At 40.1% G+C, this 12,913-nt stretch overlaps 1 protein-coding gene across 1 annotated transcript in view; it reads right to left on the bottom strand.

Moving 5' to 3' along the window:
* Positions 1 to 12,913, bottom strand: part of LOC121614905 (vasoactive intestinal polypeptide receptor 1-like) — a 28,807-nt gene that overhangs the window by 14,917 nt on the left and 977 nt on the right. The window lies entirely within an intron of this gene.

The following is a 12,913-nucleotide window of genomic DNA, read 5'->3' as shown; positions in this document are numbered from 1 at the left end:
GTGCAAGATGCAGCAAAAGCATCAGATCTGTGTGGACAGATGAGGAGAACGTAACTTTCCTCAAATAAACAAAAGAAACAAACATAAACGGCACATTTACTGCAGGTTCTCTACATTGTTTTCTTACAATAGAGGTTTGACTGGCGCTCTTTTAATTACGTCATCTCACACTCTTCTGCAATAGTTCTGCAGTAAACTCCTAATATTTCGATAAAAGTAGTGCAGCATGCTATAGGAGACATGTTTCTAGCCACTCGACTAATTAATTCTGGTAATTCACTCACCTTTTAGGGCTACACTAGTCTTGCTATGCTCAATTTGCCACTCAGTTGTTCGGTTTTACTCTTTGTTACTTCTGACCATGTTTGCTGAAAATGACTTCATATCATGTTATAAAACCGCTCAGCTAAACCACGCAGTTTATAAGCAGCCAGAAAAACCACAACAATGAGTTAGTTGGTGCTAAAAGCTGTTCATTCTCAGTGGGGTTGCACTAAAAGCTTTTGGCACGGAGCAAAATGTCAGCTTGATTCAATGTAAATATCAAAAATCTGGGTTAAGGCAGGTTTTGTTCAACTTCAGATTAACATTGCAAGAGTTAACAAATAAAAAACATAGAAACTTGAATTGTGGCCATATTTCATTGTGTAAAACTGAATATGGATCAGTTGTTATTCCAAAGACCTTTTAGTTATTCAAGATGTTTGTGTGTTTTTCTCTAGGCAGATCTACCCGTTCACAGCAGCCACTACAACAATCACAACTGTTATTTATTTATTGTTTGCATCATTTCTTGCGTTTGGCTTCTGTCATATTTAATTCCTGAAGAGCTCTGTCGGTCCTGTATCATCACATCGGTCAATTAGTTGCGTCCGCTGGACTGAAGCTGTCACACACGCTTCACACATGAGGACGTCATGGTGACATGAAAACAAGAGGCATCCAAGTCTCTGTTTTCTGACATGTTGTGTTGTCTGTGGAGAGCAGTGTCTGTCAGTCGGTTCACCACTTTGGTCCCTAACACAAATAACTTGACATTCTCGTGACATTCATGGTTCCCACAGGATGGATGGTTTTTGGTGATCTCCTGACTTTAGCACGCTTCCATAAGGTTTGCAATTGTAGTTGTGTAACAGTTGTAGTCAGTGAACTGTTTCAAAAACTATTGGATAGATGAATGCAATTTGTTTCAAGTGTTCACAACCTCCTCTGGATGAATTGTACCTGTGGTGAGCACCTGAATTGTCATCTAGCACCTACATCATCTTGTCCAAAAATATGCTTGACTCACTTTGGTTTGTGCACAAATACCTGACATGAACAACATCAACATCGGCTGTGCTTTGTGTTTACTGCTGCTCAGCAAATGTTAGCATGCTAACATGCTAAACAAAGATGTTGAATATGGTATACATTATGCCTGCTAAACATCAACATGTTGCATTTTTGTTGCTATCTTGCTGCCGTTAGCATTTAGCTCAATGCACTGGACTAAGTACAGCCTCTCAGAGCTGCTAGCATGGCTGCAGACTCTAAGACTAGTTTGAAAAGTTTTGTGTTTTCTTCAGAGCACACGTGTGTTGGTTTTACTTAGTGTTTTGCACATCAGAACAACCCCTGGATGACCAAAAGAACATTTTCCGCTTATAATTCCAATTTATACATTAAGATAAGCGGCTGAATTGCGTCCAAATATCACTAAAAGCAATACTATTTGTGCGTCAGTCAAGTGCTTCTGACAGTGTTCCTGAAACACTCTGTGAATTTTAAAATGTCCTGCTCTCCAGCAAAAGAATGAGCGTCACATACTTCCCGCTGTTCTACTTATTGTGAAAATACTTGAAACGTTTAGTCCCACCTGAGGCCTTCAGCAAATTCACCCCCACCAACCACAGAAACTACAGTGCACACAGGTGACCTGATTACTTAGTCACACATTTCCTGTCATCTAGCCAAAAGATGATATTTCTATGAATCCTGCCCAACTAAATCTATACCAGTGCATAAAACCAGCAGACAGGTCTTTTCCACAGCCCTTGTCTTGTTTCTGTAAATGGATTGCGGTGAAAGCTTTTGCTTTATGTCATACACACCATGTTTTTCCATCTACTGTCCAGAGTTCAGATAAATCTGCGGTTACTTACCAGTACATAATGGACTAATTCACATATAAATGAGGACACGGTCTCAGGAGGCAAAGTGACAGTGAGTGGTTTGACAGGAGTGTACAAATTAATGGGCTAAGTATGTAACAACACTCTGACACATATAAATCACTGCAGTGCATCTGTCAGCCATCTCCATCCACAGCGGACGAACCTCAGCAGCTGTGATGAATTCAAGAAAAAAAAAAGAAAAGGCAACACGAGGATTTTTTTCAAGTGAGACCAAAACAAATGTCAAATACATTTTCAGGAGGAAATCTCTTCTCGAAGAAAAGTTTAAACTCCTCAGGCACTGTAAGTTTCGAGGAAAATGTTTCAAAGAGCCAGGAGGTTTCTGACTAAAACATAAACACAGTGTGCCTGTAAGTAAAACCAGGATTATTATTCTTACTCTCTTTTTAATCTCAGCAGGATGTCCATGAAACACATTTTGTGCTGAGGCGGAATCACTTATTTCCTCAAGTTCATTCATCCATATGTTTAACTTTTTCGTAATTAAATTGTGGCAAAATAAAATTAAAAAAAAACACAGCCAATAATATCACTTGCTGTAATATTTCAGCCCTTTTCATGCACATTTGATGATGGGATGTGACTCATCTGGAAGGAGTTTTTCAGCCACACTAGCAGATCTGTGAGGCTCATTGCACAATAAAGGTCTTCGACAACCTCCTAGTTATCATGTTGTGAGCATGAAAGTGACAGTATTGCATTGTTTGTTTCTGTGAGAATGGAAGGTCAATACGCTAAATAATTTCTGAGTTATTATTATATCATATATAGTGATTTGGTGCAAAAACAAGCTAGATGTAAGAAACTCAGCCTACATTTTTCAAGCCGCACTGCTAGCCTCGGAATGGTTTTAGGATGTTGGTCAGTCCCCCATTTTGGTCCAGATTCATATAACTCATCAGCTATCATCAACTGTATTTTGTTAGCATGCTAAAATGCTAAAGTAAGATCGTAAACATCACATGCTAAACACTTGCATGCTAGCACTGTGAGCATGTTAGCTGAAAGCACCACTGTGCTGAGGCTGAGTGCAGCCTCGCAGAGCCGCTAGCATGGCGGAGGTTGATGGGAAGGTCATTAGCTTTGAACGTATGAGCTCACAAAGAAAAATACTGGACAGACTCAAATGTTGACCTCACGGTGGAGCTAGATGGACAGTCAGAGGACCACCAAAGTTATCCATCCATCCATCCATCCATTGTCTTCCGCTTATCCGGGGCCGGGTCGCGGGGGCAGCAGTCTAAGCAGGGATGCCCAGACTTCCCTCTCCCCAGACACGTCCTCCAGCTCTTCCGGGAGGACCCCGAGGCGTTCCCAGGCCAGCCGAGTGACATAGTCCCTCCAGCGTGTCCTGGGTCTTTCCCGGGGCCTCTTCCTGGTGGGACATGCCCGGAACACCCTCCCAGAAAGGCGTCCAGGAGGCATCCGATAAAGATGCCCGAGCCACCTCAGCTGGCTCCTCTCGACGTGGAGGAGCAGCGGCTCTACTCTGAGCTCCTCCCGAGTGACAGAGCTCCTCACCCTGTCTCTAAGGGAGCGCCCCGCCACCCTGCGGAGGAAACTCATTTCAGCCGCTTGTATCCGAGATCTTGTTCTTTCGGTCATGACCCAAAGTTCATGACCATAGGTGAGGGTAGGAACGTAGATTGACCGGTAAATAGAGAGCTTTGCCTTTCGGCTCAGCTCCTTCTTCACCACGACGGACCGGTACAACGACCGCACTACTGCAGCTGCCACACCGATCCGCCTGTCAATCTCACGTTCCATCCTTCCCTTACTCGTGAACAAGACCCCAAGATACTTAAACTCCTCCACTTGAGGCAGGATCTCTCCTCCAACCCGGAGAGGGCAAGCCACCCTTTTCCGGTCGAGAACCATGGCCTCGGACTTGGAGGTGCTGATTCTCATCCCAGCCGCTTCGCACTCGGCTGCAAACCGCCCCAACACATGCTGGAGGTCCTGGTTCGAAGAGGCCAACAGGACAACATCATCCGCAAAAAGCAGAGATGAAATCCTGTGGTCCCCAAACCAGACTCCCTCCGGCCCTTGGCTGCGCCTAGAAATTCTGTCCATAAAAATAATGAACAGAACCGGTGACAAAGGGCAGCCCTGCCGGAGGCGATTCATACTCTGGAAACCATGAATGTCTGTACAAAATGTTGTGTTCATCCCTTTCATCTGCTAATCATTGGTAAATCACACTGGATGATTGATGCTACAGTAAAAGTCAGATCGCTGAAGACATTAGGATTCAGCCTCTGGGAACTGTGAATCTCTGTTTCATGTTAATCCATCTCATTGTTGTTGAATTTTTTCACATTATACCCACGGGATGGGAGTCAATTTCACTATTAATCACCAGACGGGGTTGAACAGGAATCATAATAATAATAGGTCAGTTTTTATATAGAGATATGCAATTGATTTATGAAAAAATGCATTTTCCCTATTTTGAACATAGTGATTGTCCTTCTGTTGTGCTGCAGCCGCCTGACCAGTGCATGATGCATGTGTGGACTGTGGACTGAAGAAGAATGGTGCAGCCACCAAAATTCAAATGTCAACAGTGGAATCAGAGTCAGATTCAGGGAAGACAGAGCGGCGACTTGCAAACAGCAGCAAGCATCTGTCTAGGTGAAATATCAATTTTCTCTCTGTGCCTGATTTCATTTGGACAAAGTCACTGCATCTAATCCATTATCCACCCCTTCTTCTGTGTTTCTCTATCTCACAACACCAACCACCTGCATCCAATCAGGTAGTCTGATGAAAATGATATCACCTCCAACGTAATCCAGGGAAACAATAGTGAGGCAGCGTCGCGTGTTTATCCACAGAGGACCTGGAGGTTCGATGATTCACGTCAGCGTCTCCTCTGTCAGGCTGACTCAGACAGACAATCCTGAAGCCAGGATCCAGGAGGGGCAGAGGGACTGTATTCAAAACGCACTTTCAGTTCTCAGGTCTGCCATTACAGTGAGTGTTTGCTCAGTGAGTTGCTGTCTCAGGGGTGGTGCTATGAATAGTGAGGCTTTTACACTGCAGGTGACTCAAGCACCAAACATGTCACAACCTCATATTTTACTCTACAATGCTTTACTCAGAGGATTTATTGTTATTTATTCATGGGTGTTTGTATTTGTTAGCATGGCTGCTGCTGCAGCACATTTACTTTACTGCTACATGCATAGTTCATGTAAAAATAAGTGAACAATTTTCTGCAGTTTTTATAAAATTAATGTTACTTCTGAAAATAATTATTTATTTAAACACTTCCAGTTCTCACATCCTTCCACGGGTTTAATGCTCCCAAGATGATTTATAGGTTTATGTAATTCTTTGTAGAACTGTAGATGGCTGCATTTATTTTTCTTATAATACCCTTATTGGTAACTATATATGTATGTGTAAATATTTTTTTTTTTAGTTAAGAAGTTTTAAAAGTAATCAAATAGGAATGAATTGTATTCATACCTCTGCAAATGTATACAGTGCAAACTCAACTGATATGTCAGTATTATAAAAAATAAGCAGAAGTGCACACACACACAGTATTGATGAAGTGAAGCTCAGTATGATGGCATCTACAATTTATGAGCTATAACGACTTATCTTCCACTGTGGTCTATGGAGCCCCATTGTATTCATAATGCAGCACCTGTATACAATTTTAACTGCACAGGTATTTCAAAATACTATTAAAATTGTATTTCACGATCATTAACTGTATTTAAACTGGTTATGATGGCATGTACAGTTTGAATTTGAGTATAAGTCAGCGTGTGAGTATTGTTCATTTTGCACTGCAGCCCAATGCAAGTGTGTTGTACAGCCCCCTTTCATCCCCACTGCATCCAACGTTCAGCTGACACATTCAGTGAAATTCACATTTATTAGATGAGAAAAATCATCATCAAAATTATGCAAATCAGCATCATCAGTCGATCAGTGTGCACAGCATTCACACGCATACTTTCATTCATTCTTTCTGTGTTTTTGTTTTTAATATTTCTACCTTTGGCTCATGTCTTTTCATATTTATTATCCAGCTCTTGTGAGAAACATTATAATTTCATTTATTTGTATGGCATATATGCTATTGTTGTTAGTACTGTAGTTGTATCACTAATTGTTACATTGAAAAGTTTTGGCTTGATTACCAAAGTAGTGATAATCAGTTGTACATGCTATCACTCTGCCAGGGGGAGAAAAACGTCTTCAGTCTGCACAAGAAAAACAAATTGTTTCTCTGCTTGTTCCAGTTTGTCTCTGTAGACCACGCAGATGCTGCATCATATAATAGAAAATAAATTATTTGTTTGTCGGAGCCAGAGCAGTGTGAAATTGAAGTATGAAATATTTACAGAAATTTAAAGTATTTGGGGGCCACAAATGTAATTTTAGAAAAGAGGAATATGGATGACTTGTACACTAATAGACAATTTTTACACAAGTTAAAGCAGGAGAAGAGCAGGTGCAATTAATAATGTAACTGCATTACACTGAGGTCTATCAGTTGCTGGGAAATGATCGCTGGCTGACTACAGGACACTTGAATTGAATTACACTCCCATTTTTCCTGCTATGAAAAGGTAAAACTATCTTCTATGAAAAAGGTTGATTCCTGTCACCTTTAGTGGGATAACTCGAAACTCCTGTTTCCATGTCTACACTAAGCTAAACAAGCTAAATCTAAATAAGACTTCCTCTCTGTTGTGGGCCTCCATGCACACTAAGCCACAATTAATCACATCCCAAACAACAATGCATCTCAAACAGCCCCCTGTCAAGTTCATACTGTTGTAATGGGAGGAAATCCATTGTGGGTAAGACGATTAAAACTGGCAGTGAAGTGCAAGCTTGAAAATAAAGGCTGTGGAGAAGCTTGCAGTTAAGGATCTGTTGGGCTTTAGCTTAGGAAGAGGTACAGACTCTTTCTACAGTGACTAATTGGCTGTGTTGAGCTAATTGATACAAGGGATTAAGAGATTTAATTCTCCAATATTGTGGTTTCTTATTTCACTGGTTAATGCCAAAATTTGATGTTGGCCTCTAAATTTTAGATTTGGTGAGAGGGGAAACATCTTTTTAAGCATGTTGCATGTGGGAGGCTCATCTTCAGGTTCATACAGAACCAGGTCGTATTTCAGTCTTCCCAGAGAGGCGGTGGCACGTTTGTGGGCCATTTGGTGGGTGGAAGAGACAAAAACAAAGAGCAGTGTTATTTGTACAGACCCAGCTGCAGAATTAATGAATGAAGGCGAACCCAATTTAATTACTGAGCTGAACCATCGGCGCCTGGCAGGTTGTAGGGTTGAATTAGCTCATGTTGGAACAAAGCAGCAGATTATTTCATTAAAAGTTAAAAAGTTTTAGCTCCTTCAGGGAGGTCTGATGTTGAGGTGGCTGAGGAAGTGGGACAAAGTGAAGCACACACCGTCCTGTTATGTGTTAGGGAGTGTTGCCATGTATGATACCCATAAGACACGCTGGATGCTGCACACAGGCAGGAAAAGTAGTGAAGGTGAAGGACGCCAAACTGGGACATTGTTGCTTCTCTGGAGAGTTGTCACACACTGACGTTAAGAATTAGGGCAGCGGCATATCCCGACATGTTGACAGCACGTGGGCTCAGTAAACAATAATATATGTGGGTGTTTTGAAGTGCACCATCTGTGTGTGTTGGCCTTAATTTTAAGAACAAAGCTGATGAGTTCTAGCTGGTTTTCTGCCATTTTCGCTGCAATATTAAAATTATGTCGTGAGGAAGATTTTGTTCTGTCTACAATTGGTGCTGGATGCCAGCAAAATGCTGCTTTAGCATCTAAGTTGCAAGAAATTACAACCCCAGGTCCAAAAAAGTTGGGATGCTGTGTAAAAAATAAACAGAATGTGATCATTTGCTAATCCATCTTGACATATACTCAACTGAAAACAGCACAAAGACAATATATTAAATGTTTTACCTCATCAGTGTCATTTTTTGTAAATATCTGCTTGTTCTGAATTTGATGCAGCAACACGTTTCAAACAAGTTGTGACAGGAGCAACAAAAGACTGGGAAAGTTGTAGAACGCTCCAAAAACACCTGTTTGGATCATTCCACAGGTAAACAGGTTGATTGGTAACAGGTGATAGTATCATGATTGGCTATGAAAGGAGCATCCTGGAAAGGCTCGGTTGTTCACTATGGAGCGAGGTTCAACACTTTGTGAACACATGATTGGATAAATGATGTTACTACATGGACTCAGGAGCACTTTGTGAAACTGTTGTCAGTGAACACAGTTTGTTTGCAGATGAAAACATTGTTTTTATTTGTTTTACGCATCGTCCCGACTTTTTTGGAGTCGTGGTTGTAAGATGAAGATGAAGATATTGATGATTTAGCGTTTTAATAATGTCGGTGTGTTGGTCACAGCACTTGAACAACTGTTGGATGGATCGTCATGAAATTTGTGACTCATGCTCATGTATAAGTATGTATAATCTAGACTTTTAACATCAAGACTTTTAATGTTAACTTGTCCTCTAGAGGGCAAGCCATCAAAACTAAAGACATTTACATCAGCATGTAAAGGCTGCAGTATACTCTACCAGAACCATAATTCAATTCGTAGTACAGTACTTTTCGTCACTTTTCATATGTCCGTGTATGGACTGTTCTCCAGGAGAGACTGTGTGAAAAAGTGTGGCCACTTAGCATAACCAGGCCCTCAGCATTGTCACTGTGTGAGCATGTTCGTGTGCTGACGTTAGCAGCCTCACAGAGCTGCTAGCGTGGCTTTAGGCTATTTGCCTTGTTTCTCATTGTTTCGGTGTTTCGGTGTGGACAGAAAACAGAAAAACACCTGAAAATGCTGCCGGAGACACTAGCCTTTTGTCCCAGTCAGGTCCTTTGCATGAATCTGAACCAAAGTTTATATCTAGGTTGTTTACTTGAAGCTGTTTGTTGGATTGCTCTTACAGTGGTGGAATAATATTCCCATAAGGGAGTTCCCGCTCCAAGATCCTTAAATTCAGATCTCTGGATTTGAGTCATGCAGACACTGAGAGGGATGTGACAGCTGGTGATTATGAAAAGGTTTCATTTTTAGCCTGAGATTAGAGATTCTGAAGAAAGAGGCACAATTATATGATCTATGTTAAAAGAAACATTTGTCCCCATTCATGCACATAACAAAGCCACAGTGAGCGCAGTGAAAAGCATGAATTATGGAAACTTACACTGGGACTGACTTCTTTGTGTTTGGGCTTATCAGAGGGGGGGTCGAACCACCATGTGGGGAAAACCATAATGTTATATTTGCTGGTGTGTCCAACTGTCAGAGTCATGATAAGAGGGGGGTGATTAATTTCAAACATTTCTTCTCAGATCGACTAAAAGGTTTTGTCATCCGCTGAAAAGTTCTCTATCCCTGGGCCTTTGTTAACAGACAGCTGTGGTGCAGACTGTATTTAGCCACTTGAATGTTTTTCAGGATCAATAATGACATGTGAAATTACTTTGGACAGTGAGTGAGTGCTACCAGAGCGACCCTGAGGGACGAGCTGGATGACATCTGAGCAGACTTCTCAGTTTAGTGTTAATTTGATGTCTAATGTACATCTGGGTGGGTTTTTCCAGAAAGAGTGTAATTTGTTTGGGCTTAATATGTTTGAAGCAGCTTTATTTTGAAACTATATGAAATATATACATAACGTAAATATAATGATGTGCTTCAAGAGAACTTCCTGGGTGGAAAGTGTTTTTTTAACTGCTTACACCCAGAGTAATGATGCAAAAAACATTTTTTAGCAGTGTAAAATCCATAAAAACCTTCAGTATTCAAACTGCAACACTGGGCTTATCTTTAGATAATTAATTATTGAGAAACTGCTGAATCAGCACATAATCAAGCCAGGGCTGATTTATTTGGGTAATCAATTCATCAGTTAATTAGCACAATAATATTTTAGTATTAAAAGCAGTGTAAAAACATTTAATGAATGGTTTATAATATGCTATACTGCAATTAAATATGATTACAAGGTACTTTTCACTGATTATGAATGTTGAACAATGACAATGTAATATAACTCAGTTGTAACTATATGAAATATTTCCTAATGAGAAGTTATAGCTGTATAAAACTGAACATTAAGAAATACTTAAAATGGCCATATATCTATTTATAACAGCATTATAATGTGTTACACAATTTATTATATTTTTACATGCTGCTTATTAGTGATGAACAGTTGCTCTAGCTGCTCTGTACTCAATTCTTTGAGATAAATGTCGGCATGGCACAATGTTCAGAGTGACAATGCTCACCATATTTATTATTAAATTAGCACGTTAGTATGCTAAAGTGTGCTAATCAGCATTAAACACAAAGCACAGCTGAGGATCATAAACCAAACTAGTTGGCAGATTGAAATTTGGCCAGGTGAAGGCACTCAATGAAAGGTCAGGGCAACGCTGAAGTCACAGGGATTCATCCACTTTGATGTTATTATAACCTGAAAATGGAAATGTTAAAGTTCATCACTCTCGCGGAGGGGAGCTGTCAGAGAGTTGTTATTCTGGGGCAGTTTCTGATGAAGTGGAGAACAGCCCGGCTTCAGTGACGCAGTGGCTTATGGAGACATGCAGCGTGGCCCTCTGGGAGACGCCAGGTTCATTAGTATATAATGAAGTCAATGAGTCAGACTGGAAGGACACGCAGGTGAAGCCTCACCAGGAGGAAGCACAAGTGTCACTGTGGGTATTAGATTCGTGTGATGAAGCCTACATGGTGGAATAATGCACACACACACATTATAGATTTCAGTCATCCTCTGCACTCTCTGCACAAGGAAATTAAAGTGAAATTAAAGTGGTGTCACACAGTTGTCCTGCTGCTACGAGTGCAATAACTTTGAATTTATTCAGCTCATCTACCTGAGTAGAAATAGTTACAAAAATACTTCATTACAATTAAAAGTCCTTCAGTTCAGATTTATTAACAAAATGTGTGGTATAAGTGAGAGTACTAATTTTGCAGAATGGCTCCTGTCATTGCTGTGTTATTATATAAATTTGATCATTATTATTCATCCCTAAACATGCGAGCAGTACTTTTCAACTGATTTGTTTGCTAGCAAAGTTCTTGACATTGGAGGAATTATAACAAGAGGCGTGAAATAAATGTGGTGGAGTGAAAAAAGGAGGAATAACATGCAGATAATCAAGTACTGCACAAATACCTCAAAACTGGATCGACGTTCATCACTATTGTAGTTATCTGTGTTTCAGCAAAATACTTTTGCAGCTACTGTTTATGTTTTTTGTATGTACTACCTCTATTTTTTACTAGCCATGCTTGTTGCAGTATTCACAATGAATAGTATGCAGTATTCTAGGTTCTAGGTTTATTCTAGGTAAGTACATTTACTCAAGAACTGTACTTGTGTATAATTTTGAGGTGAACAAAAAGAGGACTTTAACCCAGGAGACTTGACTTGTTTTAACATATTTAACTTTATTTCATTAATGACGTTAAGATAATTATTTCAACCCTTATTTACTCTTATTTACTATTGTTGCCTAGTTTTAACCAAACTACAACCGTTCATGTTTGTTACCATGACAACAAAGGTCACCTGACTATGGATCCCACTAACAAAAGTTAATGAGAATTGGTGATGGCGTATGGCCTGCATGCGAAGCTGGACTTGTGCACTGCATGTTTGAGAGTGGTGAGTCGTGTTATTCAACACAGATTGAAACATGTTAGAACAAATTAGACCTCAATCACAGTTTTACCAGCTGAAGTCCAAACACACACTTCTTACTATGATCAAACTCCACTGGATAATATCACCATCTGCTTTCTATTGCAGCTAACCTTCCACCACCCACTCATCCACCTCCAGTACAAGCAAAAAGACTCATTTTGGTCAATCTGGTCATTCATAAAAAAAAAAAGAAAGGGCCTCTTGCAGAGCTGAACAAAATAGACATATATACAACAGAAAATTAATTATCCACTATTTTGACACATTTTTTCAAGCTAAAATGTCAAACATTCACTGGTTCCTGCTTTTCTTTGACATAAGTGATGATTAAGTGAATGTGTGGGGATTTTTGACTGACAGTCTGGCAAAACAGGTAATCTGAAGACGTCATCTCACCTGAAACCTTTTGATGGGCAGTTTTTACTATTTTATTGATTAATTGATAAAAATCAGTTATCATTTGTAGCTCTCCAGCAAACAAGGTAAAAAGCAGATGAAGGCAGAGTAAACAACTGAAACCTAAAAACTGAGGTTTAAGGTGAATTATTTGGTAACAGTAGCTTTCATTTAAACCTTAAAAGCTTTCTGTAAAGTCAATCTGGACTTTTAATGAAGGATTCCTAAATATTTTGACCTCTGTCAGCCAATGAAGTCATGTGAGGGTTTTTATGGTCATATTTGACATCTTAATGTCTAGTGTGATTCATCGGAGGGTCAACACGTGATCTGAGCTGCAAATGTTGTTCAAAATACCGCAAAAATAAAATCACAGAGGAAAAACGAGCAACTGACAGGCGGACAAAACTCTTCAAAGAAAGTTTAACCTGCATCATTTCCCTTGACTCCTGCCTTTGCGCGCGCTTTACTCCCCAGCACATCTCCAGACTCGTCCTTTTTGTACTTTAGCCCACATTCCCGTCTAATAATAATAATAATAATAAAAGCTCCAAAGACAAAGTGTGTGCCGGTGTGCG

The sequence above is a fragment of the Chelmon rostratus genome, chromosome 12 (genome assembly GCF_017976325.1).
Source record: "Chelmon rostratus isolate fCheRos1 chromosome 12, fCheRos1.pri, whole genome shotgun sequence".
Lineage (NCBI taxonomy): Eukaryota > Metazoa > Chordata > Actinopteri > Chaetodontiformes > Chaetodontidae > Chelmon > Chelmon rostratus.
Note: the sequence above shows the minus strand (reverse complement) of the source record. Positions and strands in the feature narration are given on the sequence as shown.